This window comes from Carlito syrichta, unplaced genomic scaffold (assembly GCF_000164805.1).
Source record: "Carlito syrichta isolate Samal-C Ts95f unplaced genomic scaffold, Tarsius_syrichta-2.0.1 Scaffold315923, whole genome shotgun sequence".
NCBI lineage: Eukaryota > Metazoa > Chordata > Mammalia > Primates > Tarsiidae > Carlito > Carlito syrichta.
Genome location: NW_007260019.1, coordinates 98,338 through 122,393, shown reverse-complemented (window position 1 = coordinate 122,393; position 24,056 = coordinate 98,338). Strand labels below are relative to the sequence as shown.

Below are 24,056 nucleotides of genomic sequence, written 5' to 3'. Positions count from 1 at the left end.
TGACTATCCCTGATTTGTTGGCATAGAAGCAGCATTCTTCCCTAAGAAATAGGCATATCCCTCCTTCTTTCGCTGTTAGCAGGTCCAGTCCCCGTCAATTCTGGAGGACCATGTCAGCCAGGGAATCTGGTTGTGTTTGTAAGTCTAGGGCCATGTCCGCCACCTGTTGAATGTTTTGGGTTGAGGTAAGTTGGTGGGCCATGGCGTCGGCCAGGGAGTTTCCTTGAATGACAGGGTCTGTGCTCGTCTGATGGCCTCGACAGTGGATGATGGCTACCTCCTTGGGTTCTTGTAGGGCCTGGAGTAAATGTTGAATGGCTTTACCATTGACCACCGGAGTTCCTCGGGTGGTTAAGAACCCCCTTTCTCTCCAGATCGCCGCATGACTATGAGCAATAAGGAAAGCATACTTAGGATCGGTATATATAGTGGCCCTGCGGCCCTTTGCCAGCTGTAATGCTCGGGTGACTGCCACCAGCTCTGCCTTTTGGGAAGAAGTCCCCCGTGGCAGTGAGGCAGCTTCCACCATGGTGGGAGGAGAGACTACTGCAGAGGCTGCCCTGTGGCCTCCGTCTGGCCCCCTAGTTGAGCTTCCATGTATGAAGAATGTGAGATCAGGGTTAGACAGAGGCTGGTCAGAGAGTCCCGTGTGAGGGGGGCTAAGGGCCTCTATCAGCTCCACACAGGAATGTTGAGGCAAAACTGAAGAGCTAGCAGAGGGAAGAAGAGCAGCTGGATTTAGAGGTGGCAATGAGCGAAGAGACACTTGGGGGTATTGTATGAATAAAAGGTGGAACTCCTGGACCCTAGAAGGGCTTAATAAGGATAATGACTTATGACCCAAGAGGTCCTGGTGTCTGTGCGAGGAGTAGACTGTAACCGGGTATTGAAGGGTAAGCTTTAGAGCCTCCTTGGTTAAACAAGCCGCCGCTGCCAGGATGGGATAACTAAGAATGAATGGGTGATGGGATGGCCTTCAAAAAGGCAGGACACCAGACCCATCTCTAGCGGCTTGGAGGGTACCCCCGAGACACCCACAACCGAGACCTGAGAAGGATGTAAAGGCCCATGGAAGTAGAGTAAAACAGAATAGGTAGCCCCCGTTTCTATCAAAAGGGAGATAGACTTACCGGCTACCCATAGTGTGGCCCTTGGCTCAGCAAACGTGATTGGGGTTTTTGAGTTCAGGAGGCTTCAGTCATCCAGGAGGCCCAGCTCTGGCAAGGGGCCTGTTGTGGGAGCCGGCCCCCTGTGAAACTCTGTTGCCAGGGGATGGTTCTCCCCCAGGGGGCACTCAAACATCCAATGCCCCTTGTCTGCAGACCTGGCAAGGTCGAGCCGGTGGCCTGGGGTTGGGGCATTGCTTTGTCCAGTGGCCTTCCTGGCCACACCTGAAGCAGGCTCCCGGAGATGTTCAAGTCTCAAACTGTTTCCTGGGATGGGGGCTCTGAGGTCCCTGTTGTGCTGACCGCAGGGTAGCGACTAGGGCTTGGGTTTGAAGGGCTACCTTCTGTTTTAGCCTTTGGGCCTGTACGGGCTCGGCTTCCTCCTCTTGGGCATTATAAACTTTAAGGGCCATATTCACCAGGTCTTGGAGTGGAGTCTGGGGACCCTCTTCCGCCTTTTTAAGCTTGCGCTGGATGTCCGGAGCAGACTGGGTGATAAAGTGGGTAGCTAAGACTGTGGACCCCGGTGGTGAGGAAGGATCCAAATGAGTGTGAAGGGTAAGAGCCTCTGTTAAATGATTAAGAAAACAGGCTGGGTTTTTGTTAGGCTCCTGTGTGATCTCCCTCAGTTTGTCATAGTTAACGACTTTTTGAGTTGCGTTTTCCATCCCCGCAATAAGGCAGCAGATCATCTGATCCCTCCTAGTCTTACCTATGGCACCATCCTGATAGTTCCATTGTGGGTCCTCGGCAGGCACTGCCATGGCCCCAACTGGCAGAGAATGGTCGGAGTTATGTACCTGATCAGCATAGTCCTGAGCTGCTGAGGTGATGCAATCGCGGTCCTCGGGAGTGAGGGTGGAGGTTAAAATCACGTGGAGGTCGTGCCACGTGAGCTCGTATACCTGAGTGAGGTATCGAAACTCCTTGGTGTAGGCAGTCGGGTTGGCAGAGTAGGAGCCTAGGCGCTTTTCAATCTGGGACAGGTCCCCCAGGGAGAAGGGAACATGTACCCGAACCAGTCCCTCTGCACCTGCCACCTCCCGGAGAGGGGCCAGTAACTGGGCCAGGGACCTGGTAACTGGAGGGCTGGTCCATTTAGAGGGCGGTGTAGGATTGTAAGATGGCATCGGGGTGAGAGTAGGGAATGAGGGGGAAGGAGGGCAAGATGCCGGTGACAACGTAAGAGGAGGGTACAGCTTGTGGGTGGCTGGGGCAGAGCCAGAAACTGAGGAGTCAGGTGTGACTTCAACAGGACCAGAGGAAGGAGGTGGTGTCTCCGTGGTAGGAGGCATGGAAGTGAATGGGGGGAGGGGAGCCGATTGAACCCGGAATGACTGGAGCTGAGGACAGAGGAATTAGAGATGGTGGACTGGGAAGAGTTGGATATTGGGGAGGCGGGACGGGAGGTAAGGCAGGAGCAGACACCGGAGGGACCTGAGTGGAAGAGGTCTGGGCACAGGAGGTTGGATAAGAAGGGGGTTGAGAAGGAGCAGACCTTTGAGAAGAGGCGAACGGGAGAGGAGGATAAGGAGGCATAGGAGCCAGAGGAGGAAGGCCAAGGTCCTCCAGAGGATCTGCAAAGGAAGATTCCGATGCAGGGAGAGGCTGATAGCCCCTATCAGGGGATTTGGCCAAGAGAACCTGGGCCGAGGAACATCTGATGCAGAGGTCTGGGCAGGAGCGCAATGCCCAAAAGGCCTGGACATAGGGGACCTCAGACCATTTCCCAGTCTGGTGACAATAATTACTGAGATTGGTGAGGAGACCAAAATCAAAAGTTCCCTTGGGGGGCCAGTGAGACCAATTGTCCAGAGGATATTGGGGCCAGGCCTGGGAGGAAAGGAAGATTAGCTTCCATTTACGGATATGCTCGGACAACCCCAGAGTAGCCAGATTGGATATGAGACACCGCAAGAGGGTCCAAGCCTCAGTTTTAGAAGGCTGGATTCTCATGGGCGCAACCTCCATCCCCGGGTCCCTAAACAAGCGAGCCCAGCATCCCAGACCCACTCAGAATAGGGACGGAAAGGAAGATCTGCTTCCTTTTATAGGGTTGGTGATCTGGAGATAGGGACGTCTCCACTACACCGGAGCCAAAGGCACTGTGCCGGAGGGGTGAACCCAGATGCAGCTGCGATTTCACACTGGGCACCCCGGAGGGTAGGAGGAGAAGTCAGAGAAAGAGAAGGACTCACCGCGTTGTCTGAGGTCCTGGGGCCAGGTTCTGTTCCCGGTAGAGGTCCTGGATTGGGAGAGGAGGGAGGAGCCCGCTGGGGTCCCCTCACCATCCTCCCGGGTTTCGGCACCAAATGTAAGGTAAACGAAACCAGACCAGGCGAAACGGCACAAAGGAGCCAAGAAAAATGTATTAGTGCAATCCTGGGCGAGGTTCTCTGGTCCTTATAGCTGTGGGCGGGAGAAGTCACGCCCAGCAAGATGGGCAACGGGTTTATAAGGGGCACGCTGAGAAAGCTGTGAGGGGGATTGGGGAGAGCGATCATTGGTTGGGACAGCTGTCGCGTCTGCTGGCGATTGGCTGAATGGGGTTACTAGAATTGCTGTAACAGGTAAAGGCTGACTTTGCAGCTGGGGTCTTAGTTCTGGACTGGTCCAGGTAGGAGCCATCTTGTTGAGGCGAGGCCCACCCCGCCCTCCGGTACCTCCGACCTTACACCTACAATCTTGGGTAAGATAGAATAGAATAACACTTATGGCAACATAACAATTTATTGTGTGCACAACAAATGTTAATACTTTATAAACAATTCTTTTCATTAAAACAAACAAATTTACATAATCTAAAAAAACCTTCAAATTTCACTATATGTAGAACCCGATTACAAATATTCAAGCATTTCTGTTCTTTTGATATTGTGATCCATGTGCGAACAGCTTTCTTCAGTTTTACAAACGAAATCTGATTTTTTTCTAAATATAAACTTATAATATATACATTTTAAGAAAATAATTATCTTTGCTCTGATGTCTATGAAAATATTTCTTTATATTACATCAAATTACACTGACGGCTTGTAAGTATTGATAATATGAAGATGCATCAAGATAATAATGTTCTGGCCTCATTTTCTCATTTGTATGTAAGTAGTAAGACAAATGATTTCTAAAACTCTAAATGATTATTTGTCATTTATTTACAAAGAAAAATGTTATCCTGAGCACTCACCTCATTCCAAACTTACAATACTGCTTAATGGGAACCACAAAAAACCTCTTCGGTTCGATCTTTTAAAGGAGATTACATATCAATGTTTTTCATCCTCCATGAAAAACATGAGATGAGTGCTGATGACCTACTATACAGGGACATTTCATAGCTCTAAAATACCAAAAACTGACCCCATGCCTTTACATAAACACTATGAATGAAGGCATAGCATCATGCAATTACATTACATCAATATTGTGTGCTTTTTGAAATATCCTCAAATTCTGTCAATAAAAACCAAAATTATACAGAGAATATATTTATGCTTTTCTAAAAAACAAATAACAAACCATCTTCTAGTGCCACTCAATATTTGATATTTATTTCAACTTGATCTTTCAGTAAATAAGCTTCCATATAAATTGCATTTGTAACATTTTCAGTCTGAATACCCTAGTATTTCCAATGGCATATATTTTGAACAAAGGCCAGTCCACATTCTTTAAATTTGTAGATTCTCTACAATGCACAGTCTAATGTCAAATAAAGTTTTTGCTGGTTAATGTCTTTAGACATGTTTTACATTTGCACATTCAAAAGATCTGTGGTTTGAGTAAAGATAACGGTACTCTTGACATCTGTAATTTTCTCACCATGTCTCTATTGTTTATAACTAGATATATGATTTTCCAGTCAGTAGAGATACTGAAAATTTAGAGTATAAATTGTCTGATGTTGAGAAAACTTAGAATAACATTGAAAAGGTTTACCCCATTCTGCCCATCTATAGGGAAACCCTAAATATACATGCTCATATGTCAACCAAATATTGAATAAGAGGTAAAGGCTTTATCTCATTCCTCTCATTTATATAGTTTCATCTCAGTATGGATTCTCATGTCCAGCTAGTTGTAGATGAGAGGAAAGGGCTTACCATATTTTTAACATTTGTATAGTTTCTCTCCAGTATAAATGATTATGTGTCCAGCAAATCCATTGTGAGAGTGAATGGCTATGTCACATTCTTCACATTTATAGGGTTTTTCTCCAGTATCAACAAACTTATGTTCAGTAAATACTTTATGAGAGCAAAAATCTTTGCCACATTCTTCACGTTTGTAGAGTTTCTCACCATCTTGGTGCCTCATATGAATCACAAATCATTTGAGAGCAAAAGGCTTTGCCACACTCATCATGTTTGTAGGATTTCTCTCCACTATGGATGGTCTTGTGTCCAGCAAATCCTTTATGAGTGTGAAACGCTTTGACACACTTTTCACATTTGTAAGATTTCTCAACAGTATGGATCTTGACTTTTCAAGCAAGCAGTGAATGAGAGTGAAAAGCTTTTCTGTATATTTCACATTTGTAGTGTTTTTCTCCAGCATAGATGGTCATGTGTCCAGTAAATCCATTGTGAAAGTGAAAGGTTTTGCCATATTCTTTACACTTATAGGATTTCTCCCCAGTATGGGTGGTCTTATGTCCAGCAAATCCTTAACAGAGTGAAAGGCTTTGCAACACTCTTCACATTTGCACAATTTCTCCCCAGTATGGATGGTCTTATGTCCAGCAAATCCTGAATAGAGTGAAAGGCTTTGCCACACTCTTCACATTTGTACAGTTTCTCTTTCTCTTCAGTATCGATGGTCTTATGCTCAGCAAATCCTCCATGAGTACAAAAAGCTGTGTCACACTTTTCACAGGTGTAGGGTTTCTCAATAGTATGGATCTTGCCATGTTGAGCAAGTAGTGAATGAGAGTGAAAAGCTTTTCAATATATTTCACATCTGTAGGGTTTCTCTCCAGTATGGATTGTCTTATGTCCACCAAATCCATTGTGAGAGCAAAAGGAATTTCCACATTCTTCACACTTATGGTTTCTTCCTAATATGCGCCTTGATATCTCCAACAAGCACTGAATGAGATCAAAAGGCTTGGCCACATTCTTCATATTTGTAGGATTTCTCCCCAGTACACATGGTCTTATGTCTAGCAAATCCTAAATGAGAGTGAAAGACCTTGCCACATCTTCACATTTGTAGGGTTTTTTTCCCCCAGTATGGATGGTCTTTGTAAAGCAAATCCAAAGTGAGAGTGAAAGGCTTTGTCACATTCTTGACATTTGTAGGGTTTCTCTCCACAATGCACCTTGATATATCCAGCAAACATTGAATGGGAGCAAGAAGCTTTGCCACATTCTTCACATCTGTACGATTTCTCCGCAGTATGGATATTCTGATGTTCAATAAGCTTCAAGCATTGAGTAAAGTATTTGCCATATTTTGCACATTTGTGGGTTTCACTCCAGTATGGATGGTCTTATGGCCAGCAAATCCTCCTTGAGAGTGAAAGTTTTTTCCACATTCTTTACATCTCTAGGGTTTCTCCCCAGTATGGATGGTCTTATGGCCAGAAAATCCCCCTCGAGAGCGAAAGGCTTTGCCACATTCCTCACATTTGTAGGGTCTCTCTCCAGTATGGATCATTGTATGTTGAGCAAGTTGCGAATGAAAGTGAAAGGCTTTGCCACATTCTTCACATTTGTAGGATTTCTCTCCACTATGGATCAATGTATGTTGATTAAGGTTTGAATGAGAGTAAAAGGTTTTGCCACATTCTTCACATTTGTAGGGTTTCACTAAAGTATGGATCACTGTATGTTTATTATGGTTTGACCGAGAGTGAAAGGTTTTGCCACATTCTGCACATTTATACGGTTTCTCTCCAGTATGGATCACTGTATGTTGAGTAAGGGTTGAACGACAGCGAAAGGCTTTGCCACATTCTTCACATTTGTATGGTTTCTCTCCAGTATGGATCACTGTATGTCGAGTAAGATGTGAACGACAGTTAAAGGCTTTGCCACATTCTTCACATTTGTAGGGTTTCTCTCCAGTATGGATCATCGTATGTCGAGTAAGGAGTGAATGAGTGTGAAAGGCTTTGCCACATTCTTCACACTGGTAGGGTTTCTCTCCAGTATGGATCATCGTATGTCGAGTAAGGAGTGAACGAATGTGAAAGGCTTTGCCACATTCTTCACATTTGTAGCGTTTAACTCCACTATGGATCAATGTATGCTGAGTAAGATGTGAACGAGAGAGAAAGGCTTTGCCACATTCTTCACATTTGTAACGTTTAACTCCACTATGGATCACTGTATGTTGAGTAAGTTTTGAACGAGAGTGAAAGGCTTTGCCACATTCTTCACATTTGTAGGGTTTCTCTCCAGTATGGATCATCATATGTCGAGTAAGGAGTGAACGAAAGTGAAAGGTTTTGCCACATTCTTCACATTTGCAGGGTTTCTTTCCAGTATGAATCAGTGTATGTTGAGTAAGATTTGAACGAGTGGGAAAAGCTTTGCCACATTCTTCACATTTGTGGCATTTCACTCCAGTGTGAATCACTGTATGTCGAGTAAGATGTGAATGAGAGTAAAAGGCTTTGCCACATTCTTCACATTTGTAGCGTTTCACTCCAGTATGTATCACTGTGTGTTGAGTGAGATATGAACGAGAGGGAAATGATTTGCCACATTCTTCACATTTGTAGGGTTTCTCTCCAGTATGGATCAGTGTATGTTGAGTAAGATTTGAACGAGAGTGAAAGGCTTTGCCACATTCTTCACATTTGTAGGGTTTCTCTCCAGTATGGATCATTGTATGTCGAGTAAGATGTGAATGAGAGTGAAAGGCTTTGCCACATTCTTCACATTTGTAGCATTTCACTCCTGTATGAATCACTGTGTGTTGAGTGAGATATGAACAAGAGGGAAAGGTTTTGCCACATTCTTCACATTTGTAGGGTTTCTCTCCAGTATGGATCACTGTATGTCAAGTAAGATGTGAATGAGAGTGAAAGGTTTTGCCACATTCTTCACTTTTACAGAGTTTCTCTTCACAATGAATTTTCTGATGTTGTGAATGACATGAGTAATAGCTAAGGGCTTTACCACATTTTTCACTTTTGAAGTCTGCCTCCCCCTTATGGATTCTTTCATGTTTATTTAGATAGGATGATTTTTCCAATCCTTTCCCACATATATTGGGTATATTTCCTCCACTATTTTTTTGATGTTGAATACATTTTGAGGACCGGTTAAAAGTTTTGCCATATTTGTGTTTGAAAGCCATTTCAGAAATATGGATACTCTGGTGGATAACAAATTTTGAGTGTTGATGAAAGACTTTCCTACTCTTGTTACATTTGTAATGGTTATTTGCAACTGAGCATCTTATCTGCCTTTCACCCTCATGCACACTTTCCCAACATTCTTTTAAAAATGAGCCACATAACTCAGAAATCCCTTTTCTGGGTATATAACCAAAGGAAATAAAATCAGTATCAAAAAGTAGTCTCCAACCCCTATGGGAATTGCAGCATTTGTCAAGATGAGCAAGCTTGAAAACAACCTGAATATTTGTGGAATCTGTGTTAAGAAAATAACGTGTATAAACACACACACACGTATACATGTACAATAACATATGATTCAGCCAAAATTTTTAAAAAAATAATTCTGCAATTTTAACCCTATGGATGACATTGTAAGACATTATGCTAACTGAAGTGAGCCAGGCTCACACACACACAAATACTGCATGAGAACAGGTACAGTGGCTCAAGTCTGTAAACCCATCACATTGGGAGACTTAGGTGAGAGGATTGCCTAAGCTCAGGGGTTCAAGACCACTCTGGGCACCTAGGTGAGACCACAGGCCTATAAGAAATACAAAAATAAGTTTGACATTGCAGTGCACGCTTGTAGTTCCAGTTACTTGAAAGGCTGATATGGAAGAACAGCCCAGCAATGAGGCTGTGGTGGTCATTAGCATGCCACTGCATTCCAGTCTGGAGGGAGACTCCAACTTGGGAAAACATAATCCTGTATGATCTCACTCCTGTGAAATCAAAAAACTTTGCACTCATAGAGGAAGAAAGTACAACATGGTCACCAGGGCCCGCAGGTGGGAAAATGGAGATGTTTTTCAATGGTTACCAAATTTGAGTTTTAACGAGTCTTAGGGAACTAATGTGTATCATAGTGACTTATTATTCATAATGACATCTCATACGCTTAGAAAATTTGCTAAAATAGAAGACATAATGGGTTCTCCTTAAAAAACATAAAAATGGCAACTACGTAAGATGGTTGACATGTTCATTAACATAATTGTAATCACTTTACACTATATAGGCATATCAAATTATTACATTATTTAAAACACATGGTTATACATTTTTGTTTATGTATAGAAATCTGATGCTAATCACACATAAATATACATACATGTGTTTCAATATATGCATATATGAAGCTAGTGCTAAGCTTCATACTAAAGAAAATTATAAAATAAGAGTTATTAAGACACAGGTTAACATTTAGGAGTTTAATATATGTTTACCAATCCTCTACACGATATAATATACTTAAATATTTGGATATAAAGAAAAACTACCAGTCTCAGATCTTACTATAAAAATAAAATTTAAGTAAAATATCAGGATTTCCTCTATTAAGAGAGACAATTTGTATTTAAGTAGGACGATTGAGTATGAATTTAAATAAAATCATTGGAAATCTCCCTAGTATAGAAAATCATAAATTAGAAAACATGTAACGTGTGTCCACAGTGTTCTTAAAATTTCTCAAACAGATAACAAAATTACTGCTCACATACTTCCAAATATGATGCAAAATGAAAACATAAAACATAAGCCGGGCTTGGTGGCTCAGCCTGTAATCCCACGCCTTTGGGAGGCTGAGGTGAGTGGATTGCCTGAGCTCGTGGGTTCAAGATCCACCTGGGCAGCGAGACCTCATCTCTACAATAAATCAAAAAATCAGCCGGGTGTCGTAGCTCATGCCTGTAATTCTGGCTACTTGGAAGGCTGAGGTGGAAGGATCACTGGAGCCCAGCAGGTTGAGGCTGCGGTGGCCGGGAGCAGCCACTGCACTCCAGTCTGGGTGACAGAGTGAGACTCCAACTCAAAAAAAAAAAAATAGTTTGACCTGGATTTCCAAATAAGTAAGGAAATACTTGCAAGTCTCCAAAGCATCAGAAAGGTATTCAGATCATGCAGTTCCTAACAAAGCATTAAGTGGACTTTGATTTCCTCTGTGAACTTGAAAGATCATTGAAGAAACAGAGTTTTTGGAGAATTTCTGAACATAGAATAACAGATGTCACTTTGTGACAGGAAGAGAAAGAATCCCAGGTTTCTAAGAAACCATTTCTATTGGAGCAGACCACCTTCCCAAACCACATTTCAACTCTGATTCCTCAACCTGTGTCATGTGCTTCAACCACTTCCACTTACCTGGAAGTTTGACTAATGTTCCATGTCTCTTCACATCCCAGGGCTCTTTCCTTTGTTCCAGACATGTAATAAGGTCTGGCTTAGAGACAGCAAGTCCTGTTTAATTAGAAAAAAGTAACATGACTCTTGCTAAAGTTCTTAGATTACAAACCTAGTATTTGGTCAGTAGAGAAGACATTATACAAGATTCTAGAAAGTTAACCACAAACACGGTTTCCCAATAAAACCTTTAGGACATTTAGATAGAATTTTTAATTTATGGGTTTCTTTTTATTCTAAGTTAGAGTCTCACTCTGTCACCCAGGCTGGAGTGCAGTGTAAAGCTCATAGCCACCCCAGTGCTCACCTGTTGGGCTCAGGTAATTCTTCTCCCTCAGCCTACCAAGTCACCAGAACTACAGGTGTGCATTACCACCCCCAGATAATTTTTTGATTTAGTGTAGAGATGGGGTCTTGCCAAGTTGCCCAGTCTATTCTTGAAACATGGGCTCTGGTAGTCCTCTAAACTCAGCCCCCTGAAGTGCTGGGGCATTAAACGGCCGAGTCACTATGTCTGGCCTTAAATTGGTGAGTTCTTAGTTCAGTATACTAGTGAGTGAATAACTTATGGCAGTAATTGGAATGAGATGTGGGAAATGGTTTCTATGCCACTAAATTTCTGACTTCCCAATAATATAGTTAGAAGCTACTGTCAATTTAAAATAGAGAAGGCTTCATGTCAAAATGAAAAATAATTAATATTTATTTTTGATGTTAACATATTACTAACGTTTCATTGATAGTAGGAATCTGAAATTCATTCATGCAAAGCAGAAATTACCAGAAAACATTCTACAAAGAAAGGATATAATATCCTTAGTACAAAATAGGGATTATGTTTTGAAAGTTTCCTCACCTAGAAAAACCAGGTTTCTATGGTTCTCTAACATTACAGTCCTGTACAATATTCGCTGAGGTGAGTTAAGGCATTCCCACTCCTCTGGAGAGAATTCTATGGCCACATCCTTGAATGACATCAACCCCTGAAAATAACAAAAACACATATTCACCAAGTCACCATGGCCTCTAGGTAAAGCAAGGGTGAAAAGAACAGGGTCCCGCTGACAAGACAACTATTATTATACAATAAAAAAATTCATAACAAAGAAATATCCTTTGGCCAGGCTCGGTGGCTCAGCCTGTAGTTCCGTGCTTTGGGAGGCCAAGGTGAATAGATTGCCTGAGCCCACAGGTTCGAGACCCGCCTGGGCAACCTGGAGAGACCTCATCTCTACAATAAATCAATAAAATTAGCTAGGCATGACAGCGTGCACCTGTAGTTTCAGCTACTTGGAAGGCTGAAGTGAAAGGATTGCCAGGGCCCAGGAGGTCGAGGTTGCGGTGACCGGGAGTGGCCACTGCACTCCAGTCTGGGTGACAAAGTGAGCCTCCAACTCAAAAAACAAACAAACAAAAAAACCAGAAATATCCTCTAATTCATTAAGTGTGTAAAGAAAGGATGAAATAAAATCTACTCAGTCAGTGTAGACTCTATTTTTGTAAGTGAAACAGCATAAAATAGACACCAACACAGGCACACACATTTTAAATTACTGTTTATATCACACAGAATACATTACATATACTGCTCCTAGTAAGTCAGAAGATCCTCGACAAGTTTTAATTTGTACAACAATGAATTGAATATCTTGTTAAAATGCAAATTCTGATTCAGAATACATGGATTTAGCCTGAGGTTCTGTGCTTTTTTGTTGAGTTGGTGTGTCTCATTCTTTTTTTTTTTTTTTGACTTGGAATCTCACTCTGTCACCCAGACTGGCATGCAGTGGCCACTCCCAGCCACTGAAGCCTTGACCTGCTGGGCTCCGGAGATCCTTCCACCTCAGCCTTCAAAGTAGCTGGAAATACATGCATGCGCTACTACGCCCGGCTAGTTGTGTCTCATTCTGATCCAGGCTAGGGTGCCCTGGTATAATCATGACTTATTGCAGTCTTGATCTCCTTGGCTAAAAGAATTCATCCTCCATAGCATCCCAAGTATTTGGGACAAATTGGTATCAGAAGTCAAGCACATAGGTGGAACACTACATCCATGCTGAGATCTTTTTGTCAAAAGTTATAGTAATTTATTATTACTTTTTGAGTTGGAGTCTCATTCTTCTTACCCAGGCTGGAGTGCAGTGGTAAGCTCATGACCACTTCAGCCTTGATCTGCTGAACTTAGTCAATCCTTCTGCCTCAGCCTTCCAAGTATCTAGAACTACATACACATGCAATCATGCCTGGCTAGTTTTTGTAATTTAATGTAGAGACGAGGTCTCACCAAATGCCCGAACTGTTCTCAAAACACAGGCTCAGGCAAATTTGTTGCCCCAGCCTCCAAAAGTGCTGGGATTACAAGGTGAATCACCACACCCATCCAATATAGTAATTTATAATCTCAATTTAATAACAAGCAAGCTCGTGTTACTCAGAAATTAGTCTACAGGAATCTCCCACGGCATGTAATCCCTGAAAGTGTATTTATACTTTTAGTTTTTGGCATCCTAGAGAGCAAGCCTCTTCTAATTATTCTTTTCTTTTTTTTTTTTTTGAGTTGGAGTCTCACTCTTTTGCCCAGACTGGAGTGCAGTGGCCACTTGCAGCCACTGCAGTCTCAACATGCTGGGCTCTGGTGATCCTTCCACCTCATCCTTCCATGTAGCTGGAATTATTATTTATTCAGACTTTCCACAGTTATTTTGGGCAGTAACTGCCATCTTGTTTGAATGCAAATTTTATTAACCGTGTTCTGCATGGAGCTGATAGAGCATCTACACAGAACCTTAACAGTACATGTTCTTTCTAGGAACAGAGGCTGATGCCTATAATCTCTGTTGGGAGCTGGCCACAGAGGCCCACTGAGCATCAGGGATCAGGAAGAGCCATTGACTCTGAGACCACTAGGATGCATTCGGGAACTATTGACCCCATTTTCTCCCCCTTTCTGCTCAGCACTAACCAGATTAAGCTCCTGTGAGCTCAAAACATAAAAACTCTGAGACCGGGACAAACACAAGCTAACTTTAGAAGCTCACTGCTCCCATTCTTCCACAAACTGCAGTTTTGACTTTCACACAACTTACAGTTCAAACTCAGGTCACATCTAAGAGCCTTAGTATTGGTCACAGGCTTCTAGGTCATGATCTTAGGATTTATTGAGGTTGAATAAGGTGTAAATTGTGGAATATAGTTTTGGACTGGGACAATTCCAAACACTCTGGGATGGGCCACTTTAGTTTTTAAAGTAAGTACCTAAGTCTCTATAGAATTGTTTAACTTGGTATTAGTAAGAAAAGGCTTTATAGGCAATATGAAAAGGGTTTATAGGCAGTGCGAACAGGGTTTAAAGGCAGTCATTGATTAAGGTTTCATCGATTAGGTTATGGGATTATACCTGAAAGAACATCTGGTGGGTGGGGAACGCCCCTCACACACCCGACTGTGTATAAAAGACCAGTTGTAATTCCCATTAAATGGCTTCTGCACTAGATTGGAGTTCAGTCAGTGTCTCTCTCTCTCTCTCTCTCTCTCTCTTCTTCCCCCCTATCGCTGACACTGTCTCCACCTTTGGGGTACCCTGAACCCAGCTGGAACTGGTCTCTGGCAAATCTCAGCATGTTGGGAGGCTGTGGCAAGAGAATTTCCTGAAGTCTTGGGTGTGAGACCAGCCTGGCAACTTGGCAATACCTCATCTCTACATTAAATTAAAAAATTAACTGAGCTCTGGTGGCCATGAGTGTGCCAATGCATTTCATTCTGAACAACAGAGGAAGATTCCAAATATATATATACACAAATACACATTTGGAAGATTCCATATATGTGTGTGTATATATATATACTTATATATACATATACATACACATGTTTCTTTCCTTCATTAGGATCTGATGTTACCATGACTTCCCATGACCCCCAGTAACAAGGGATCATTTTTAATAATGCAGGTCATACATTCATGGTGCAAACAGTTTATGACAACTAAGAAGTATGACTGAAGAGAACAGAAAAAGCTATGTAGGAGCAGTGTCTGACAGGTCCATTAAATATCACAGGAAGAACAAAAATAGTTGAAACACACTCATTAGGTAGGACCACCACAAGGATAGCAGCATGGTTTGCAAGTTTTACACACATGACATTCCTTCTAATCTGGGACACATTTATTTACCTGAGAAGCAGCCATTTTTACTTCTTCCTCCAAATTCTCTGGGATTTCTTCTCAGGTGAGATTAACAGCTACATTTTGAAAATATGCCTTTACTTATTTCAAAATTAAATGGAAAGTATTTATTTTTTGTCAGTCTTACCACCCTCTTGGGAGCCACTCGCTTGCTCTCCTGTTTCCCTAAGGTTCTCTTTGATTTGATTCTTCCACCACCTCCCTGAGGTGGGTGTACTTTGTCATTAGGATAGTTTTCCTTCTTTACAAATGCAAGATATTCCAGAGGACAGACATCAATTCTGCCTTTCCCCTCAAGAACAGTGATGTGACTACAAGTGCACCGAAACCAGTGGCCGAACTAAAATAAATTTTTTGTTACTAATTTAATAATATAAAACTTAGACCTAATCAATCCAAAATGGGACAGTCAACTCTCAAAAGTTCGACATAACTCCATTTTAGACCGTGGTGGGGAGGGGAGATCTCTAGCCTCTTTGTGTGTTTCCATGTAGCTAAAATAATTTTGCAATGTTTACAAGGTTGGCAACAGTATGCAGCTGTCCAGACCAACTCTGGGAAAGTGAAAGTATGTGTACTAACTCTGTTTTGTTTAATAAAGGAACAAGGAGACTGTGAACCAAGGATAAAGATAATTCATCACTTTCCGGGACTCCTTTCATCGCCCAGATGTCTGTAAATCTAAGCCACTTCTTGATCTTAGCCGCTCTCTGTCCCACTGCCTGGATAAAAATTTTGAAAAAGCACACATGACCCAGGAGGGGTCTTTAGGATGCAATCCCCTCATTTCCTAGGTTTTAGTGTCCCTACTAAATAAAGTGACAATCCCTGCTCCAACTCCTTATGTAGACAGAACCGGATTTGGACCTGGTGACAAAAATGTCCAATGACACTAATGACAGACCCTAGAGATTTCCAACTTGATAATTCAGATAATGCCACTGCAGGACTGTCACCCAACAGCACTTGCCCATCCCAGCTTCCTCTTGCCCCTTCTCATATCTTTTCCTCCCAGACCCTCCAGGATCCCCACACCACAAGTCCTGGCTCTTTATGTGTTTTGGACTCAAGAACTGCTGTTGACCAAGAGGCCTCTTTAACATTGTGATGGAGCCATCGGCTACTTCAAAGGGTGAGGCAGAAGGATCATCAGAGCCCAGCAGGTTGAGGCTGCGGTGGCCGGGAATGGCCACTACACTCCAGTCTGAGCAACACAGTGAGACTCCAACTCAAAACAAAAAAAAAATTTAAATGCTGAATTTAGTAATAAGAATATAACTCTCCATGGACAAAGAATGAATTTTGACATATGAATTGGTTACAGTTTCCTGTTACTTGGGTAAATAATGAGGAGTAGGTCTGGAGAAACACTGGTAGATAACAGGTTTACCACCATATTACAAAGTCACTAGAGAAAACAGATCAAGTGGTCAATGTCCCTATCCTGCAGAAACTTCCAACTGTGGTTAAAGGGTGAATGGTGTTGAATGAGCACCATGTAGTCAGTACAAACAGGGAGTTGTCCATGGTACCTGACTTTTTGTTGAGTTCTGATGTTACTGCTTAAGAGAGCTTTCACAGACAGAATTGTTGCTGTTTCATTATTATATCTGTTGGTTTCTCATTGTTAAAAATAACCATTTTTCTTTGTTGTTTTTTCTGTTGTGCCCAGGATGGAGTGCAGTGGGACACTCATGGCCACTGCAGCCTTGACCTGCTGGCCACAGGCAATAGTTCCACATCAAACTTCACACATGTGCCATAATGCCCAGCTAATTGCTTGATTTAGTGCTGAAATGAAGTCATGCCAAGTTGGCCAGGCTGCTCTGAAACCCCTGGGCTCTGGCAATATTTTCACCTCATCATCCAAACTACTGGAATTACAGGTGTGAGTCATGGCACCTAGCTATCCCCCATGGGATCCTAACATGGCGACACTGTCAAGCTGAGGGCTGCCAGATATGTTCATGAAAAGTTGAATTCAGAAGGGAGGTCACCTGTCCTGCTCTGCTTGGATGTCGTCAGACAGGTAAGCCAGCGGCATCGTGTATTCAATACTGTAGCAGAAATTGCCAGTGTTTCTAGGAAGGGAGGGCACTTGTGGGAAGGAAAGAATTAACTCACACTTTGCACTTCTTGCAGGAGCTCACTGTTTTTGAATCTGTCTCCTGTGACAAAAGACTGAGAAAGGTAGACTTTACTGCCCTTTCTGGACACTCCTGCCTGTGGGTGTGGTGGTAGCAAGGAAAGGATTGTGCTTATCTGAAAGGCATATAGTGGCTGCACATCATAGCTTATGACAGGAATCCTATCACTTAGGGAGGCTGAGGTGAGAGGATTGCTTCAGCCCAGAAATTTGAGGCTAACCTGGACAACATGGCACATACATGTAGCTATAAAAGCTGAAACATGGTCCAGTTCGGTGGCTCAGTCTGTAATCCCATGCCTTGGGGGGCTGAGGTGAGTGGATCGCCTGAGCCCGCAGGTTTGAGACCCACCTGGGTAACTTGGTGAGACCTCATCTCTACAACAAATCAAAAAATTAGCCAGGCATGGTAGTGCACGCTTATAGTTCCAGCTACTTGGAAGGCTGAGGTGGAAGACTAAATCAGAATTTGCATTTTAAGAAGAATAAGTTGCATATACTGCTCAAAGGGAAAATTCACAATAGGTTGGAAGGTCCTCATCAAGTTTTAATGTGTACAAAATGAACTGACTATCTTCTTAAAATGCAAATTCTGATTCAGAATTTTTAAAATGCAATCCACTCACCTCAGCCTCCCAAAGCACTGGGATTACAGGCTGAGCCACTGAGCCCAGCCAATTTGGGATTTTTTTATTCCTTTCACAAGTGAAACTTAATCCAGAATGAAAGTAGGGACTTCAAGAAACTTAGAATAAACTTTGTTTACATTTTGCCTCAGCATCACCATTTTTCCTTAGACTGGCATGCTTTGAATCAAGCATAGGTTAAACATAGTTAATTTTCAATAGTCAGGTTTTAGAAGGCATTAATACATTTTAAGATTACATTTTTTTGCAGGCCAAGAGGGAGTCTACCTCATTCCCCTCAACAAATACTCCATCAGATGCAAAATCAGAGCAATCCAACAACTCAACCTTTCAACTCAAGGTTTACATACTAATATCTAGGAAAATTTCAGGTTCCTTGTCAAGGGGGAATCAAAGATCACCTCTTCACTGGCTGAGGCCATAGAAAATTTAGTAAGACCACTTTTTGATCAAGAAGTTTGTGGATTTCAAATATCTCACAAGTCTCTTGTTGGAAAACCCCTCTCCCTTGACACCTCCCATGTAGCCCATCACTTGAGGGCATGAGATGCTAATGACTGGCAACCAGCAAAATATAAAACTCATGTGGCTACAGTCTACATCAAAGACCCATTGCCCTGGACAGTCCTTTGGGTTTAAACACACTTTTGCCAAGAATTTTAAAAATCCAAACTCTTGGCCATTCCACACCTCAATTGTCTCTATCTGCACCCTTTCCAATGTGTGAATGGTGGTTATTAAAATTGGCTTCTTTCTACTTTCTCCTTTATTGCAATCTTGCATTATTCCCATGACAATGGTCCACCTCACCAGTTTACGCTTTCACAGAGGATAGGAATTATTTCTGTCTTTTCCCCTCAATATTAGCAATGTATGGAAAATGCAAAGAATCCACTCACCTAATCAACTTAAATGTACTTCCTATAAATTTTTATCTTGGAAGAAGACAAATCTTTGACTAAAACAACAGCGAATGTAACCATGAAATGTCAAAATAAGGCAGGGTAGCTAACACAGGGAAGACATAGATAAATTTCCCATATGCTGCTTTTAGGAAGCATTCAGATATTTTAATGTAGACCAATTTGTCAACCTTTTCAACTTTAAGACATATCTAAACAAAACTTCATAATATGTAAGACTAGGACATCTCCATAATAATAAACACTAACAATCTTTCAGGATAGCTGTGGTGGCTCACATCCATGATCCCATCGCTTTGGGAGGAGGAGATGACAGGATTTCCTGAGCATAGAGTTTCCAAAACAGCTGCAGCAATTTGGTGAGCCCTCATCTCTCCAATAAATAAAAAAATGGTGAGGCATGGCGGTGCACACTTGTGGTTCCAGCTACTTGGAAGGCAGAAGTGTTAAGTTCATGAGTAGATTGAGGTGGCAGTGGCCATGAGTGTACCATTGCTCTACAGCCAGGGGAAACAGTGAGTTTTCTACTAAAATATATATAAAAGATAGGCTCCATAACTCAAGCTGTAATCCCAGCACTTTGGGAGGCCAAGGCAAGAGGATTGCTTGAACCTGTGGGTTTGAGGCAAGCTCAGGTAATTTGGTGAGACCTCATCTCTACAATAAATAAAACATTAGCCAGGTGTGGTAGCACATGTCTGTAGTTCACATAACACAGGAGGTGGCCACTAAATTTTTGATTAATACATTATGTGAGCCAAGCTCGGTGGCTCAGCCTGTAATCCTGCACTTTGGGAGGCTGATGTGAGTGGATTGCCTGAGCCTGTATGTTCGAGACCCGCCTGGGCAACTTGGCAAGATCTCATCTCTATAATAAATCAAAAATCAGCTGGGCATGCCTGTAGTTCCAGTTACTTATAAGGCAGAGGTGGAAGGATCGCTGAAGCCCAACAGGTCGAGGCTGTGGTGGCCAGTAGTGGCTACTGCACTCCAGTCTGGGTGACAGAGATTCCAACTCAAAAAAAAAAAAAAAAAAAATACAAACGTGTCTCAAACCTGTGGACTCAGGCAATCCACTTGCCTCAGTCTCCCAAAGTGTGGGATTGCACGCTGAGCCACTGAGCCCAGCAAATTACAAGTGTTTTAGAGTCTGAGTATCACTCCATAACCTGGGCAGGTTCTTCCTTCTCAGGCTCCCAAGAATCTGAAATCACAGGCATGCATGAACCACCTTGGCTAAATTATATCAGCTTTTATAGCTACATGGATGTGCTATGTTGTCCAGGTTAGCTTCACATTTCTGGGCTTAAGCAATCCTCTCCCCTCTCTGTCTCCCACCACTGACCTGGACAAAACCCCCCAAAAAGTACACACAACCCAAGAGGGGTCTTGGCCTCTCATCTTCTCGGTTTTAATGGTCCTCTAAATAAAGTCACAGCCCTTGTTCCAACTCCTTGTCTTGACTTTTGCTGTCCCACCAGTCAGAACCAAGTTTGGACCTGGTGACAAACTGCCAATGACCCTTGAAAGGACAGACGGAGAGTGGGAAGTCATTTTTTATCTTGTTCTGAAAACCTGACACAATGATGAGAAAGTAGAACCTATGCTTTTGGAGAAATGCACGCTTTAGGTATAATTAACTTTATCGACTTTGTCTTTTCAGAAAAAGGCTTTCATGTATCTGAGGGATGTCATAGTGGCAATCAAGTTTGCCTAGAGTAAAGGGAATTTAAAAGGCCTAAGACATCATGCATTGGGCAAGGACTGTAAAAGTCATGAAACCTGTAATTACAAAAGTTATAACCGCTCAGAAGGAGAGTGGGTGGGGATCCGATCTTCCAATAAATTGGGCACTATCTACAGGGAAGCCAAGGATCCCCTGAAGATACTCACTGGGAATGCCTGGGAGATAAGGGGAGGTGCATCCTCCTCTAGCTCTAAAGAATGTCATTTGGGAAGGTGCAGGAGAATTAGAATCCTTTTCACACCGAGGCTATGAATATATGGACAGAAATTAATGGGTCTCTGTGTCACAGGATCTTCAAGACATTCACAGGTGGTCAACAGGAAAGTCACGCAGTCACATGCAACATCTCCAAGAAAAGAATTTAAGCCAGGACTCTGAGGGGCTACAAGACCACACTCACCTAGAGTGTAGGCCCATACCCTGACTGTGGGGGGTGAACTTTCTTAAATAAATCTTTTCTTCTCTCACCTCTGTGTGTTGCAATTCTTTGCAATTTACTCGGATCTCTTGGTTTCAAGCATGCACCTCCGGCTTGCCAGCCCTGGCGGTGCTGTGCCCCTTGCTCCATCCATTTTCCCTCACCCTGTCCAGTATCCTAGCAACCCTGATGACTTGGTCTAGGGATTACCAAGTGGAGGTACAAGATCAGGCGACTGTGGGACTGTCACACACTGCCACCTGCTCATGACTGGCTTCCCCCGCCTCTTCTCCAAGCCTTTACCCCCAGGCCCTCTGGAGACCCCAGTCTACAAGCCCTGACTGGAACTTAGAGATTCACGATCTGATGTTGGCCCAAGAGAACCCCTTAACACTGTGCTGGAGCCTACGATTACCTTGTAGGAGGAGAGAGGGATGGGGCAAGGAACACAACCCCTTCCCCCAGGGGCCCCCACGCGGGTCAGACCCCCCACGACACTCCTGGGTCTCACACATACATACTGGAGAAGCCTCCAGTACAGCGAGGTTGCCATGGGGACAGGACGCTGGGGACCGAACCAGACCAAACCTGTGAAGAGGGGACCGGGGCCGAGACGCTGGCGGGCACAGGTCCAGGATCAGAAGTGAGGGGGAGGCCGGTCGGCCACAGCCGGGTCATCCGTGTCCATCCTGCCTCTCGCTCTCGCACCCACACCCATACTCACCATCTCCCGGCTTCTGGGTGACCCAGCCTCTTCCTTACTGACTCCCCGGACCTGCATCTCACAGGGAGAAAAAGGAAGAAACAAAGACATGCCACTGTTTCCGAGATGATTCGGCACTTCCGCAAGCCCAGAAAACAAAAGGCCCGGTCAGAACCCGGAAGCCACCACCTCACTTCAATCTCCTTTCTGATTGGGCATCTTCCGAACTAGCATCCGCTGATTGGATAAGGCGACAGTTCACCACCCTTCTGATCTGAATGACCGCAGATGTGATCCAACGGGGCTGGAGGAGGCAAGAAAAAAGAAAAGCACGTTTTTTCTTGTAGCATTTTGAGGTTTAGTTGCCTCCCTGCACCGGAAGTTGGGGAGAGGAGCAGGATGTGGTGTGCATTGCAGAGCATGCTGGGAACTGTAGTACAAGAATGAGACCTGGTGACTTGATCTCTGGGCTGCAGGACTCCGTCCCAGTCTCCGGAGGCAGCAAAACACTGCAATGTACCCTGGGAACAGTTTCAAGGGAAGCCCACATTTTTTACCCTGCTGGGGAAATCCACATCCACCAGTGACATGTTGGACAAACTGGCCATTGCCACACCCACATATCAAAGAAACAAGGCCCCTAAAGAGGAGTAAAAAGTAAAAAGGAATAAATAGGTGAATAAATAAATAAATAAGAAAAAAAAAAGAAAGAAAGAAGCCCCCAAATACTCCTTGATAAAAGGAGACAATTTGGTAAATCCTTCGGGTCCTCTCCTACTGCGGGAGGTTTTCTGTCCTAATAATCCTGCTTAAAAAAAAAGAGGGAGAGTGTAAAAGAAAAAACAATACACAAATGCGAGAAGTCCACGAACTCAGATGATCTCCTTGCATATAAGAATATAAAAGACAGCTGGGCTCGGTGGCTCAGTCTGTAATCCCGCGCCTTTGGGAAGCTGAGGTGAGTGAACTGCCTGAGCCCGCGGGTTTGAGACCCGCCTAGGCAGGCGAGATCTCATCTCTACAATAATAATTTTTAAAAAAGTTAGCTGGGCATGGTAGCATGCGCCTGCAGTTCCAGCTACTTGGAAGGCTGAGTCGGAAGGATAGCTGAAGCCCAGCAGGTTGAGGCGGCGGTGACCAGGAGCGGCCACTGCACTCCAGTCTAGGAGACAGTGAGACTCCAACTCAAAAAAAAAAAATAAAAAGAATATTAAGGACACTAGACCAGGCTTGGTGTAGTCCCAGCACTTTCAGAGGCCAAGGGGAGTGGACTCCCCGAGCTGGGGCCTCAAAGCCAGCCAGGGCAACTTGACAAGACCTCGTCTCTACAATAAATCAGAAAAATTTGCCAAGTGTGGTAGTGTGTGACTGTAGTTCCAGCTACTTGGAAGGCTGCAGCTAAAGAATCGCCTGAGACCAGGAGGTCGAGGCTGCAGTGGCCAGGAGTATGCCACTATACTCCAGCCTGGGGGACAGAGTGAGACTCCAACTCAAAAAAAAAAAAAAATTAAGATGCATGTTATGCACTCAATGACACTGGAGCAGAGGAGCCTCTAAAACAGGCTCCCAATGACATATTCTCTAGAACCCCAAAAGGATAATGTTTGTAATCTGGTGATGCCATTACTGAGCCAGGTCTAACAAATCATCTTCATCCATTAGGAGAAATCTTGATGTTAACTATTGTAAGAACTCATCTCTGTGAGTTTGGAGAGAATGGGACACTCTCTGTTGTACAAAGACAGCACTGTGCTTGTCTGCAGAGCAAGCTGCTGAAGGGGTTGCTGACCCATTTGATAGAAGGATTTTTTTTCTCCTGAAAGCAAAATGAGATAAGAAAAGGAACTGGGTGATTTTCAGTACCTGCAGATTCAACAAAAAATGGAGAATCCTGCCAGAGCCTGTGGGTTTGAGACCAACCCAGGCAACTTGGCGAGACATGATCTCTACAAGAAAAATTTAAAACAATAGCCAGGCATCGTAGCACTCATCTGTAGTTCTGGCTACTTGGAAGACTGAAGTGGAAGGATCACTGGAACTCAGCAGGTTGACACTGGGGTGACCGTGAGCTGCACTCCACCTGTGGTGACTGAATGAGACTCCAACTAAAAAAAACAAAAGAGAATCCCAAGCAGCCAGATGAAAACAGGGGACAGACTACAGACTGTAGGATCTAGGTAAGGCCTATTTCTACATAGGCAGGAGCTCTTCCACCTTAAGCAGCACTGATCCCCACCTTGGAGTATTCTTGCACAAAATTAGGCAACATTTCCTATTTCTTACCTTGAAAGAAATCCACCAAGAATGGCAGACCCAGGTACATGGCTTCCTGGGACATCACTTGCTCAATTTTCATCATTCCTATAATCTAGAGCAAGTATGGTACCTTGAAATCATACCCCAGTGCCATCTGCTTGGCCTCAGACTTCTACTTCATTGGTGGTCAAGTAATGGCTACTCAGAACATGGAAGTTCAGCCATCATTGCCTCCTTCAGTGGATAAGCTTGGTGGCTGGTCTTTGGGTTCCTGACCACACTAGTCGAGGTGCCTGATTGGTTTTCAAGTCTGGTGACATTACTGGTCT

General features: G+C 43.5%; 1 pseudogene; it reads right to left on the bottom strand.

Annotated features, from left to right (window-relative positions):
- Positions 1-6,713: 6,713 nt before the first annotated feature.
- On the bottom strand, positions 6,714-21,622 carry LOC103276100 (annotated as a pseudogene).
- Between the last annotated feature and the right edge of the window lie 2,434 nt (positions 21,623-24,056).